The 16158-nt window shown below is 36.4% G+C and overlaps 1 pseudogene; it reads left to right on the forward strand.

Annotated features, from left to right (window-relative positions):
• The first annotated feature begins 2770 nt into the window (after window positions 1-2770).
• On the forward strand, window positions 2771-10302 carry LOC149783184 (uncharacterized; annotated as a pseudogene).
• The last annotated feature ends 5856 nt before the right edge of the window (window positions 10303-16158 follow it).

Consider the following 16158-nt stretch of genomic DNA (forward strand, 5'->3'; position numbering starts at 1 on the left):
GGAGAAAAACCTGTCCTTAAATTCAAACCTCTCCGTTGCAGCTAAACATTTCAAATGTTTGTATTACATTGTTAAAACTATGAAGCAAAAGAGGTGTGAAGAGAGTTTGTGGTAACGTCTGTCATAACATGAACTACCGACGAACCAAATCGATTGGGGTATTATTTGTACGCTAGTGTCTAACATTAAGATCTTTATCGCCGACACCTATGTAACACATGAAAAAACATCTATCAATTGTATCATGCGACAAAGGTTCGACAAGTGCAAAAGTTTTTTACGCCACGCATACGGCTATTCAAATCAATGCAATCAACATTAGGGCATTCACCAGATAATTTTCTTGCCAAACCTGCCATTGTCCCGATACAAAGCATAATTTCAACATTCTCCGGAACCTTAAGTACCACAATAATTGATTGACCTAAGACCCATATTCATCGTTTATAAATATATCAATCAGCGACTTATATTATACAGATGTTAAATTTTATTTAAAAAGATCTGTCAGATTTCAAGAAAGTCTGATAGATGTAAGAAGGTATTTATTATGCAAGTGCGAATGTAAATACTTATTAATTTATTGAAATAAGCATTATTGCATTTGGAATAAAATAAATACATGTGCGTTTTTATGCGTGCCTATACTCATATTTTATCAAAAATCTCAATCAAAAAAGTATCTTTGATCATTGTTTTATCTCTGGGAATCAATTATCACGTATATATGTTGAAATATTACAGAGATAAATGTATCTGAACTTTCCTTAACGGGTCTTCTATCAGACACACACACACACACACACACACACACACAGAGGAAGTGGCAGCCTCTGTTGCATGACGACATGCAGTGTCCTTCTCAGGACAGTTCATTAATCTTTTGTTCCCACTTGGCACTCAGCTCTCACATGTGGCTCCAAGACGCTGTTAGCATGCGTCAGCAGCCACACACCGGCAAACCGCTTCTACAGCGGGCTAATTCACGTAAGGGTAGTCATCTGGTCTTAAACCCTCAGTTAATTAGGGCTTGTCTAGCTAAGCATGTGAAGACTACACAGAGGAAACCACCAGCTGGGTCAACGGGCAGAAAAGCCGAGCCCAGCATCCAATGAATCCAGACCTATCTCCAGTCATCTCAACCATGTCATTTTACTGCATCCAGATAGGGCAAAACGAGAGAGTCTGGATGACAAACTGCGCAACTTTGCCTCACTTTAATCGAAGTCAAGAGCAAGTCCCAACTTCAAATTTAAACGCAGAACTCCAAGTCCTGTGACGATAGGTAACGGACGATACAGCAAGTGAGGATAACAGCTTCAGTCACGAACCTGCACAGAGGCGGCACAGGGCATATTGTCGCTTTCTACTGGAACGAAGCAGTAGTGGAACTTAGCAGCCCCTTGAGTACCTGACGAGATCTTTCTAGAATCACTCTGCAAGAAGTAGGGGCTAGAAGAGGTGCACTAAACATAGCTCGATTTATCTCACCCTGGCCATTTTTCCCCGATGGGTCTGGGATCCCATCCTAGCTGTCGAACATCATGAACATAGGTAAAGATGATGGTGCCTATATCCGGCACATATGATGTTCGAACTCTTCTGGACAACGCCACTAATCCAACGTTCCATGTACGACCAACATAGATGACGTAAAAGACAACTTATATGAAGTAATAGATTCTCTCATTTCAAACACCCCGAAATCGGAAAAGATCAGCATTTTTTGGTGACTTCAACGCAAGAGTGGAGATTGACCACCAAACCTGGGAAAGAGTCATCGGATGGCGTAGGCAAGTGCGACAGTATCGGGCTCCTGCTACTCAAGATGTGCGTCGCAAATGATCTGGTCATCATCAACATTTTGTTCCACCGACCTACCTGTAACTGGACATCATGGATGCATCCCAAGCATTCACATCTCGTCAACTACATCATCACAAGGACGAATGACAAAAAGGACGTAGAGTGACGAAGGCCATGTGTGGTGCTGATTGTTATACGGACCACAGGCAAATTTTGTCCATAATCAATCTTCGCATCTAGCTCAAGAGACGTCCCCAAGGAAAAGCACTCTAAAGAGACTAAACAACTCAGAACGGAAAAAAACTGAACCGCCGAAGTCCTCTCAAGGATCCTAAATAGCGACCTGAAAGACCTGCAGATTGGCCAGTATGCTCAGGGCGGTTCAGGCGAAACATCGCGAGATGCATGACTCCTGCCTCAGCAGTACACTAGACGAAATTAAGGCCTATGCAGACAGAAACGACTAAAAGAGCATGTACGATGCCCTGAAATATCTCTACGGACCCCAGTCATCCAGGTACTCTCCCATCCTGGGTGCCGATGGGAAAACATTGCTTACTGAAAAGGCTCAGATCCTGGACCGATGGCGCGAACACTTCAATGATTTCCTCGACCGTCTAACGTCAATTAACGACGAAGCGATAGAACGCTTGCCTCAAGTGGAAACTGATGTTGAGCTGGGCACTTCCCACAGTGTGCAAGAGGTTAAGAAAACCATCAGTCAGTTGCCCTTTGGAAACACACCAGGATCAGATGCCATACCTGCCGATACGTACAAATCTGGAGACTCGTACTGCTGCAGAAGTTCAAAGACCGCTTCCGTGCAATATGGAATGAAGAACTGGTCCCATAAAATAGGAAGACACTTTCTGGCGTCCTCCTAAACCGTCTCATTCACCATCTAGAGAAGGGTTTACTTCCAGAAAGCAAATGTGGTTTCTGCGCATGCTGTGAGAAAGCCTACATGATATTCGCTGCACGACAACTCCAGGCGAAAGGCCAGGAGCAACTCAGAGACCTTTTCACAGCCTTTGTTGATCTGACCAAGGCGTTCGACACATTTAGCAGAGATGGACTTTGGAAGATCATGGCAAAATTCGGCTGCCCGTATAATGAAGATGGCGGAGCAATACAACATTAACAAAGACCACAGCCTCTTGATTAAAGGCTGAATAGCTTTTAAATCGTTAAACAAGCTTTCAGCTGGAGGATCGAATGCTTAAACAATGATTTCCATTTTTATGCATTTATCGTGATGGCCACCCTTTGCCGATAAAATACAATTCGATTGAAATGATATTGTGAAAAAAAGTGAAATAAAATCTGCAAATGTATCACAATAAGTCCTTCTTAGGGCGATGAGAGTATTATAACTTAAATATTTTATTTTTGTTATTAAGATTTAACTTTGGCATTTTCACAGTAGTGCATTATACAGGTTAATGACGCTTGGCTTATTTTAGCGATACCCTTTTCATTTTACGTTACCAGATCACAGTCCTATATCTTCTCTGCAAAAGACAGCTGTGACTCTACAACGATTCAACCTCTCCAAAAACTCAACGCTAATACATTTCGATATACATATCATCTTTCATCCAGGTATCATGTCGCAATCCACACCTCTTGTATTTTCATCAGACATACAATTGTGACTCTACAAATGTGTATGTATCACTATTCTAATCATAAAGACATTGGTTATATGTTGACAAAAATCATAGAATACTGGTAATTAGAAAAATAGGATTAAACCATAATATAAATAGTGTACCGCTTTAACAGATCTGAAGTTGTTGTATGACAAGAATATTAATAAGAATAGCATTAATCATAGCGTTAATGGATAGAATACAGAACTTCAATCTGGAATACATACTTTATTCATTCAGGATTAGTTTCATGAGGGACCACGATGTAACGTCTCCTCGGACTCAAACGTATGACATCTGGATATACATATCACATCACGTGGATATTTTCTACTAATACAATGCCTAACAATTGACAACTTAAAGAAATAATACAACGCAAATGAATTAAAATATACTGTTTTGAGCGTTTTTTGTTGTTTTTTTTTTTTGTTTTTTTTTTTTTTTGTTGCTGTTCGAAACTTTGTCACAATATTTGCAAAGTTATATCACAATTCTTCATCGAATATCTGCTATGAGTTTATTTTATTTTGTTACCATATAATTCGCTTTTAATATTTATTATTTCTCATTTGCCTTTTGTTAGCTGGTACTGAAAATAAATCATAAAACCATTTAGCAGTTTGTTTGAAAAAATTATCTGCATTTATTTCTTCATAGTCAGTAAACAGTCTACTCTACAAAGGGAACATTTCCATACTTATCAATGCAATGAAGCACTGAAACATTGTGCGCTTGCAGCTTTTGAATGTAACTACTTTAGCAGCAAAACGAGTTTAAGTTGCTAATTAACCAATGCAGAAATAAAGTTATGAATTATGGAATCATGCAGTTCATATAATTTACACGAAATTATTGTGTTCATATGACAAATACGAAAATACAAATTTGTGCTGTTTGCATATCACACACTAGCATATCATATTTTGTATCAATAAGGCATAAACTCAATGAATAAACGCACTTATTACATTCTGCAGGACCAGGCAGATGGAGTCTCAGTGTTCCACAGATGACGGGTGGGGTATAACCTCAAAAGTGACGCACCAGGCAGCAATGTACTAGTATTGGCCAGGATACTGCTAAAACATATCTAATTATTAGCCAATCATTATTTCGAACACAAAAGGTAAGGATAATTGGATGAAACACCAATGAAACGTGTAATATATGGATTGGATTATTTCAGAACATGATGGCGGAAACACCACTATACATACGTTGTAAAGCTTTAACAAAAGAAAAGTCTCATAGCCTTGTGTACATAATGTGTATCACCAAAAATGCTAATGTCAGGGAAACGTCTATAATAATACTTATACACTGATGTTATTTTGAACATATTGACTGCAATTTTCTCACAATACTTGTTAAGTTGCAATAACATGATAGATACATAAATATCGACGACTTTTGGGAATAGTGACATATGAATTTCATTAAATCATTATTGTGTATCATAACACCTTGCCAAATGATCATTTACGGCTAATTCAACGCTGGATTCGCTACATTAATTTTATCATAAAGAGCTAGGCTCTTTCCGATTAGATAAGTAACATGAATTGTATGCGTCACCGCGGTCAATCTACACAATTTTCATTTTACTCAAAGGGATTAAAGGTTACAGGAAAAATAACATCATGAAACACTGTACTCGGTGCATACAGTATATGTATGTATGTATGTATGTATGTATGTATGTATGTATGTATGTATGCATGCATGTATGTATGTATGTGTGCACGAAAGTTTGCAACGTAGGGTTAATGGGGGAGGGGAATACTCTAAAACTGGAACAAACTGGAAGAAAACACATATTATAATTACATGCACGAGGACGCGTATGTATTTATGTATGTACGTACGTACGTACGTATGTATGTATGTATGTATGCATATGTATGTATGTATGTATGTACGAATGCATGCAGATATGGATGGATGGACGGATGGATTATTGGATGGATGGGTGGAAGAATGGACGATGTATTTACGTGTATATGTGCCACTTCGTTTTCTCTGCAACATATTACTTTAGGTTTAAATCCATGGTCTTGATGATGATCAAACAGAATCAAACTGCATTGTACAATAGACATGCTCTGTAAATGCATGTATTTCTAAGATTACATATGTAGTTAAGTACACCATATAACATTGACTATAGAAATATCCGAACTTCTATCATTTGATATTATATTGTACTAGCATTCGTTGCACATTAACTGAATGGTGGTAGTGATACAGGGAAAGCAAATACACGCTTTAAATATAATTGAAAACCTTTGCACATCAGCGGATGGAAATAAAATTAAATTTATTTTGTTGAGATGATGATGGTATCCAAAAGATGAATACGTATCTTTGGTTTTCAGCTACATAGAGTAATTTTATTAAATTGACTGGACATTTAGCCACACGATGATCATCATATTATATCGATTCTCGTCATCATCCGGATTTATGTGGGCTAGCTATCAAGGTCGCGGTACTATGATTTTAAATATATAATGAATGTTATGTATAACGCTTAAAAACACTGAGGCAGATTTTCTCCATAAACGAACACTCGTTTGCTTATAATCTGCTGACTAAGAGGTTAACCTTGCCTTATGTAAATATGTTTACATTAAACAATGTCCTAAAGATATGCATGTCATTTCAGTAGACGAATTTTGTATGTAAACACTGCATACATCTGTCTGCTTTCCTCCGATATAGTTCGACTTTTATAGCATGGGATGCATTATGGCCAACCATAGTTTGTATCCGTACAGAACGGATATATCACCAAGCATTCATGGATTGCTCAACATGACTGATTTTATCCATTTGATTCACGGGTTTGTTCACTTGGACACAGAATACTAGAATAAAAGGTATTAATATGAATACATCTAAGATTGTTGATTGTATTTTTGGTAATGTTTAATGTGACGAAAAGAAATTTCGACTTAATGTAGTTCTCCACAGAGAAAAGTTTTACATAAACACCCTATTAAATCAAAATGGAAGAGCTACTCTTAATTTTATTCTCCAACGATATGTATTCTTGGCGAAACACTCGAGAAGTTTGACGATGACGGGAAAATACCAGCGTTTGGCTTTGGTGACGCAACAACCAAGGATCATTCCGTCTTTCCACTGAAGAAAGAGGTACGTGACATAAGCATGTTTTTTCTTAATTTTTATAGCAGTTGTCTATTGTCTTTTCCCTTTCAGTTTTTGAATTGCATGTGGTCTTTCGTATATTGTTTCTTCGGAGTTGATTCCGTTATAGGCTTCCTTAAAACTTGGTTCCGATCTAACTTTAAGCTACCGCATAGTAGTAATTACAACATCTCTCTCTCTCTCTCTCTCTCTTGCTCTCTCTCTCTCACTCTCTCTCTCTCTCTGAATTTAATGTTGTGACCTGCTAGAAAGAGCACGGTAAAATGAACCTACTTCTCACTTCATACATTTACACAAACTCCGTGTGGGTGTGTGTGTGTGTGTGTGATTTATACTTATTTCATCCTACATACACAAATCTATTTCTCCTAATTAAGTAGATTAATTTAATTTCGCGATTATTTGCGAGAGCACCTGATATTGAAACACATCAGCCATCAGATTTCCAAATCAGTTGTATGTATGTGGCTTCAATTGGTTTCGTTTAGCATGAAGTGTACATTCTTTCTTTCTTTATCTTTCACTTTTGGGTTCAGTTAATTTCTGTCTATGGTGAATGTTAGACCATCTTATAGTACCCACATCATTTAATCAGTGCATAATATTAAATATACAGCATATATATATATATATATATATATATATATATATATATATATATATATATATATTAATGACCATTCCATACATATGCTTAAAACATACAGGGTATGCTATCTATCTATCTATCTGTCTATCTATATATATATATATATATATATATATATATATATATATATATATATATATATATATATATATATATTAATAACCATTCCATACATATGACCGCCTCTCCGGTGGCCTATTGGTTAGAGCGTCCGCCTCGCATGCGGGAGGTCGTGGGTTCGATCCCTGACCTAGTCAAGGCATAGACTTACAAAAATGGTACTAACAGCTGCCTCGCTAGGTGCTAAACATTAAGAAGTTAGTGTTAGGACTGGTTGGCCTGGTGTTCTAAGGGTGACTTTGGGTTGTACATTCCATAATAAGGCGGAATTCGAGAAATGGGAATAGTTTAATTGGTAAAAAGGTCTCCAAAGAAAAAACAAAAAAAACAAATATATATATATATATATATATATATATATATATATATATATATATATATATATATATATATATATTTCTTCTAGGGTGAGTGCGATGGGTTTAAGGAGGTGTTGGATATCTACAATAAAATAACACCTACAATGCAATTAAGCGGACCAGCTAATTTCGTCCCAATCATAGAAAAGGTGGTGGAGATCGTTCAACAGAAGAAAAAGGTAGCTTCCAACCATTTAAATTCTAGTGTTAGAACTGTAGCAGATTCTTTAACAATACATTAATAATTTGAAAGTATTTGATATTTATCTCCAATTGTTCATTTATATATTTTAGCATAGGAGTATTAAAATGGAAGTCACAAATATATATTTGTAAATCGTCTCCTCGAAAAAAATATTGAAATCAAACTAATTGCAACTTTTGAAATACTGAAGAATTTTAAAAAAAATAATACCATCATTACTGTTGGGTGGTCGTAGTTAGGATACAATGTATTTGTTGCAAAAGCACCTTCCAATGTATATCGCATTTTGTATATCAAGATAGTGAAAGACAGAGGGTGATACTATTTTATAGAATAACTAGACCGTCATTATTATTATTATTATCATCATTATTAATTATCACCATCGTCTACGTCATTTACCATGATTTCACTGGATCTTTAATAATAATAATAATAATAATAATAATAATAATTAGAAGACGTAGAAGAATGGTGACCAGAACCTAGCGGTTGACGTTCAAATGCATTTGTAGTAGAAGCGGTAGTACTAGAAGTAGTATCTGAGTAGTAGCAGTTGCAGTAGTGGTAGTAGTAGTAGTAGTAGTGATATTATATATGTTTTTATTGTTTTGTTAAGCATTATCCGCAACATGATCATCTACTCATATCTCGTATTTTTTATGAATGGTCTTATTCTTCGTACGACATGTGAGAACTTTCTAATACTGTTTTATTCTTCTGCTAAATGGTTTTCAATTAGATTATTATCTTGTCAATTTTATTTGTACAAATGCGTGCCAAAATTTCAGCAATTTATAGCACGCCTTCCAAGCAGACAAGATTTATGAGAAATTTTACTCTTTTCTGTTGAATTATTATATATGTATACCTCAGTCTTAGGAGCAAAGTCGAGGCCAGATATCATTGCTATTAAATATACTTATTCTAGTGATTGTAGCTGACGGACAGGTCTCAGACGAGAAACCAAACCAAGAAGCTATAGTGGCGGCTTCAAAGTGGCCGCTGTCCATCATTATGGTAGGAGTGGGGGATGGACCCTGGTATATAATGAAGGATTTTGACGACAAAATTACCTGAGCGCATATTCGACAACTTCCAAATTGTAGACTTTCACTTAATTGTACAAGATGCAAGGAACCCAGAGGCTGCACTTGCTGTTCAAGCGTTAATGGAGATCCCGGAACAATATAATATTGTTAAAAACCATGACTTATTCAGGAGAATAACATGAGGTGAATGACTTGAGGTGAATAACATGAGGTGAATAACACGTGAATAATTAAACAAACCTGGAGTAGGATGATTGCATATTTAAAACTCATTTCTCATTTTTGTGGACTTATTGTAACGGTATCCTTTTGCCGATACAATCACATTATCTGCTTTATTGTGTGATAAAATATGTCCTTGTATCCAGAAACTCCTTTCGCAGGCCAAACTGAGATTAAAAAGTTTAAATGTTAGGTTTCCATCAAAATTTAACTTTGTCATTTTTACAGTAGCACGACATTCCTTTTATGAAAGTTACACTTGCTTTAGATAGATGATACCCTTTTCATTTAATGGCATCACACCACAGCCCACATATATTTTATCTTCTCTCAAACATAAAAGTGTGACTCCACCCATCTGCTGTAAGCTCCATTTGAAACAAAACTACTACGATGTGTATTGATACCAAGTGATAAAGTGAACGACCAATACACATAGTATTAGAAATAGCGCCCGATTTTGAACGTCAAGAATAGCTAATGTTAATATTATTTTCCTAATTTACCACATAAATTTTAAAATTAGGGAAAACTGTGTCGTTGAAATTGGCGTGTGTTCTTACAAACCTATAAAACTATGGGTGAAATATGTCGTTTCAGATAATGTGGTTGTGCTGGGATCCATTCAAGGTTTAAAGACCAAACAAAAATCTCTGAAAATTCCTTCGAGATGACTAGAAACAACTAAGATATTCAATAACAAAATATATATTAGTCTCATGCAGTTATTTGTATTTTCCCACATTTTACACTGGTTGGATATAGAGTTTTATTGATCATTTTCCAACTTTTATTTCCCTCTTCATATCAGATAAAAGTTTCCACATACTGATTTGACTGACGACAATGTCAATGTGTCGTCATGAACATAGACGTATGTTAATCAATCTATTCAAAACAATGCGTAATGCAAGTCATCATTGAATTTGATGCTCAGTTAAATGGATCACTTTTACATCACATATTTCCAAAGCATTCTGTTTTTTTTTTAAATTTTGTCTGATTTCTTGTGTTTGAAAATCTATATTAGCATAGAGGAAAACAATAAAATGTGTTGACTGTATATTTCTTTGATTTTGTGCTATTATAATCTAAATTAGAACTTTTGTCGTGAAAAGGCATCATTTTTGACACGACAATTTACTGGATAGATCTAGCAAAGCGTTTGTACTCCCATCTATTCCATTTTATTCGCCTTTGATTCCCAGAAAGTTACAATATGGCTCTCATGGCACAGTATGAATTGTGCATCTTTAAGGTGTAAATTTATGACAAAACATTTAAATTACTTGGAGTTTTGGGGACACTTTTGTATGATTAATATCATACATTTCTCAAAAACTCATAAATGGCACACACCAAATAACCCGGAATCGTTATATTGGACTCAGGACAAAGTTGGAACAAAACAGTTCCCCTCTACTCTTTATATCAGCATTATGAAGGTTTCAATACAATTATATTTCTTTATGTTTAACCCACGTTAATGGTCTATGCAACAGAATGTACGTTTTCCTGCGATAAAGTGTATGACAGGAAGAAAGCTCTAAACTGGTTTGTAGTAATGGCCATAGGGAATATGTTTATGACTACAATGATGGATTAGTTATCCAACATTATTCCCGGCATTATTAAACGCGACATCATGAATTTCTGTCCGCTTGTGTAGGGTCCTTGAGAAATATGCTTTGTACATAAAAAAAGAGTAAAAAAAAAAGAAAAACATGCATATTGGGTTTGGGATGAAATTCAAGGTAACATAATTATGGATTGTTTCCCAACCAGGAGTCTCGTCCGTTCTGCTTGATATTTGCTCATATAGCACACTTGTCCAAACGGGACACATGTTTAAAGGGACCACCTGGTCGTAAAAGATGAATATTTCTAGTGAGCACATACACATAATGGATAAACTGATGCTGATACTAATTTGCAAAATGAATATAATAATGCGAAATAATTAATTCGCCATTTTCGTAAGATTTATCAGAGTTCTGGTAATATATGATTTTTCATGTTCTGTGTCTTTCACAAACACAAATGATTTCTTTTCTCATTGTTCTTCCGACACCCATTAAAATATTTAATACTTTGTTATAACATAACATTTGATACTTTTTTATAACATTTCTACTTAAATAAACATTTCGATACTTCAAATATTCAGGCAAAAACGCTTTACATAAAAAGTTTTAAAACTTTATTACGCATTCTACCTTGAAAATAGTTAAGATTTATGAAAGTCAGAATATCAAGATAATGATTAGAAGGAGGATTATATTGTTAATTTAGGTCAATTAATACAGATTAAGTAAAAATAAGGATTTATACCAATGTCTTAAAAAAATACTATCGTCATCACACATAAAAAAACATCACTGGAATGATTGTAAATAAATAATGCTTGATTTTAATTTACTACAACGCAACTAAGATGTGAAACTGTAGTCGAGTCTATAGATATAATGTCCGGAGAAAAACCTGTTCTTAAATTCAAACCTCTCCGTTGCAACTAAACATTTCAAATGTTTGTATTACATTGTTAAAACTATGAAGCAAAAGAGGTGTGAAGAGAGTTTGTGGTAACGTCTGTCATAACATGAACTACCGAAGAAACAAATCGATTGGGGTATTATTTGTACGCTAGTGTTTTACATTAAGATCTTTATCGCCGACACCTATGTAACGCATGAAAAAACATCTATCAATTGTATCATGCGACAAAGGTTCGACAAGTGCAAACGTTTTTTTACGCCACGCATACGGCTATTCAAATCAATACAATCCACATTAGGGCATCCACCAGACAATTTTCTTGCCAAACCTGCCATTGTCCCGATACAAAGCATAATTTCAACATTCTCCGGAACCTTAAGTACCACAATAATTGATTGACCTAAGACCCATATTCATCGTTTATAAATATATCAGTCAGCGACTTATATTATACAGATGTTAAATTTTATTTAAAAAAGATCTGTCAGATTTCAAGAAAGTCTGATAGATGTAAGAAGGTATTTATTATGTAAGTGCGAACGTAAATACTTATTAATTTAGTGAAATAAGCATTATTGCATTTGGAATAAAATAAATACATGTGCGTTTTTATGCGTGCCTATACTCATATTTTTTCAAAAATCACAATCAAAAAAGTATCTTTGATCATTGCTTTATCTCTGGGAATCAATTATAACGTACATATGTTGAAATATTACAGAGATAAATGTATCTGAACTTTCCTTAACGGGGCTTCTATCAGACACACACACACACACACACACACACACAGAGGAAGTGGCAGCCTCTGTTGCATGACGACATGCAGTGTCCTTCTCAGGACAGTTCATTAATCTTTTCTTCCCACTTGGCACTCAGCTCTCACATGTGGCTCCAAGACCCTGTTAGCATGCGTCAGCAGCCACACACCGGCAAACCGCTTCTACAGCGGGCTAATTCACGTAAGGGTAGTCATCTGGTCTTAAACCCTCAGTTAATTAGGGCTTGTCTAGCTAAGCATGTGAAGACTACACAGAGGAAACCACCAGCTGGGTCAACGGGCAGAAAAGCCGAGCCCAGCATCCAATGAATCCAGACTTATCTCCAGTCATCTCAACCATGTCATTTTACTGCATCCAGATAGGGCAAAACGAGAGAGTCTGGATGACAAACTGCGCAACTTTGCCTCACTTTAATCGAAGTCAAGAGCAAGTCCCAGCTTCAAATTTAAACGCAGAACTCCAAGTCCTGTGACGATAGGTAACAGACGATACAGCAAGTGAGGATAACAGCTTCAGTCACGAACCTGCACAGAGGCGGCACAGGGCATATTGTCGCTTTCTACTGGAAAGAAGCAGTAGTGGAACTCAGCAGCCCCATGAGTACCTGACGAGATCTTTCTAGAATCACTCTGCCAGAAGTAGGGGCTAGAAGAGATGCACTAAACATAGCTCGATTTATCTCACCCTGGCCATTTTACCCCGATGGGTCTGGGATCCCATCCTTCCTGTCGAACATCAAGAACATAGGTAAAGATGATGGTGCCTATATCCGGCACATATGATGTTCGAACTCTTTTGGACAACGCCACTAATCCTACGTTCCATGTACGACCAACATAGATGACGTAAAAGACAACTTATATGAAGTAATAGATTCTCTCATTTCAACCACCCCGAAATCTGAAAAGATCAGCATTTTTTGGTGACTTCAACGCAAGAGTGGGGAGTGATCACCAAACGTGGCTAAGAGTCGTCGGATGGCGTAGGCAAGTGCGACAGTATCGGGCTCCTGCTACTCTAGATGTGCTTCGCAAATGATCTGATTATCATCAACATTTTGTTCCACCGACCTACCTGTAACTGGATATCATGGATGCATCCCAAGCATTCACATCTCGTCAACTACATCATCACAAGGACGAATGACAAAAAGGACGTAGAGTGAGGAAGGCCGTGTGTGGTGCTGATTGTTATACGGACCACAGGCAAATTTCGTCCATAATCAATCTTCGCATCTAGCTCAAGAGACGTCCCCAATGGAAAAGGACTCTAAAGAGAGTAAACAGCTCAGAACTGAAAAAACTAAATCGCCGAAATCCTCTCAGGGATCCTAAATAGCAAGCTGAAAGACCTGCAGATTGGCCAGTATGCTCAGGACGGTTCATGACTCCTGCCTCAGCAGTACACTAGACGAAATTAAGGCCTATGCAGACAGAAACGACTAAAAGAGCATGTACGATGCCCTTAAATATCTCTACGGACCCCAGTCATCCAGGTACTCTCCCATCCTGGGTGCCGATGGGAAAACATTGCTTACTGAAAAGGCTCAGATCCTGGACTGATGGCGCGAACACTTAAATGATTTCCTCAACCGTCTAACGTCAATCAACGATGAAGCGATAGAACGCTTGCCTCAAGTGGAAACTGATATTGAGTTGGACACTTCACACAGTGTGCAAGAGGTTAAGAAAACTATCAGTCAGTTGCCTTGTGAAAAAGCACCAGGATCAGATGCCATACCTGCCGATATGTACAAATCTGGAGACCCGTACTGCTGAAGAAGTTCAAAGACCGCTTCCGTGCAATATGGAATGAAGAAACCGCCTCATTCAACATCTTGAGAAGGGTTTACTTCCAGAAAGCAAATGTGGTTTCTGCGCATGCTGTGAGAAAGCCTACATGATATTCGCTGCACGACAACTCCGGACGAAAGACCAGGAGCAACTCAGAAACCTTCTCACAGCCTTTGTTGATCTGACCAAGGCGTTCGACACGTTTAGCAGAGATGGACTTTGGAAGATGATGCCAAATTCGGCTGCCCGTATAATGAAGACGGCGGAACAATACAACATTATCAAAGACCACAGCCTCTTGATTAACGGCTGAATAGCTTTCAAATCTTTAAACAAGCTTTCAGCTGGAGGATCGAATGCTTAAACAATGATTTCCATTTTTATGCATTTATCGTAATGGTCACCCTTTGCCGATAAAATACAATTCGATTGAAATGATATTGTGAAAAAAAGTGAAATAAAATCTGCAAATGTATCACAATAAGTCCTTCTTAGGGCGATGAGAGTAATATAACTTAAATATTTTATTTTTGTTATTAAGATTTAACTTTGGCATTTTAACAGTAGTGCATTATACAGGTTAATGACGCTTGGTTTATTTTAGCGATACACTTTTCATTTTACGTTACCAGATCACAGTCCTATATCTTCTCTGCAAAAGACAGCTGTGACTCTACAACGATTCAACCTCTCCAAAAACTCAACGCTAATACATTTCGATATACATATCCTCTTTCATACAGGTATCATGTCGCCATCCACACCTCTTGTTTTTCCATCAGACATACAATTGTGACTCTACAAATATGCATGTATCACTATTCTAATCATAAAGACATTGGTTATATGTTGAGAAAAATCATAGAATACTGGTAATTAGAAAAATAGGATTTAACGATAATATAAATAGTGTACCGTTTTAACAGATCTGAAGTTGTTGTATGACAAGGATATTAATAAGAGTAGCATTAATCATGGCCTTAATGGACAGAATACAGAACTTAAATCTGGAATACATACTTTATTCATTCAGGATTAGTTTCATGAGGGACCACGATGTAACGTATTACATTTGGATATACATATCACGTCACATGGATATTTTCTACTAATACAATACCTAACAATTGACAACTTAAAGAAATAATACAATGCAAATGAATTAAAATATACTGCTTTGAGCGTTTTTTTTTTTTTTTTTTTTTTGTTGCTGTTCGAAACTTTGTCACAATATTTGCAAAGGTATATCACAATTCTTCATCGAATATCTGCTATGAGTTTATTTTATTTTGCTAACATATAATTCGCTTTTAATATTTATTATTTCTCATTTGCCTTTTGTTAGCTGGTACTGAAAATAAATCATAAAACGATTTAGCAGTTTGTTTGAAAAAATTATCTACATTTATTTCTTTATAGTCAGTAAACAGTCTACTCTACAAAGGGAACATTTCCATACTTATCAATGCAATGAAGTACTGAAACGTTGTGAGCTTGCTGCTTTTGAATGTAACCAGTTTAGCAGCAAAACGAGTTTAAGTTGCCAATTAACCAATGCAGAAATAAAGTTATGAATTATGGAATCGTGCAGTTCATATAATATACACGAAATTATTGTGTTCATATGACAAATACGAAAATACACATTTGTGCTGTTTGCATATCACACACTAGCATATCATATTTTGTATCAATAAGGCATAAATTCAATGAATAAACGCACTTATTACATTCTGCCGGACGAGGCAGATGGAGTCTCACTTCTGCACATATGACGGGTGGAGTATGACCTCAAAAGTGACGCACCAGGCAGCAATGTACTAGTATAGGCCAGAATACTGCTAAAAC

This window comes from Sinohyriopsis cumingii, chromosome 14 (genome assembly GCF_028554795.1).
Source record: "Sinohyriopsis cumingii isolate HCF-2022 chromosome 14, ASM2855479v2, whole genome shotgun sequence".
NCBI classification, from domain to species: domain Eukaryota; kingdom Metazoa; phylum Mollusca; class Bivalvia; order Unionida; family Unionidae; genus Sinohyriopsis; species Sinohyriopsis cumingii.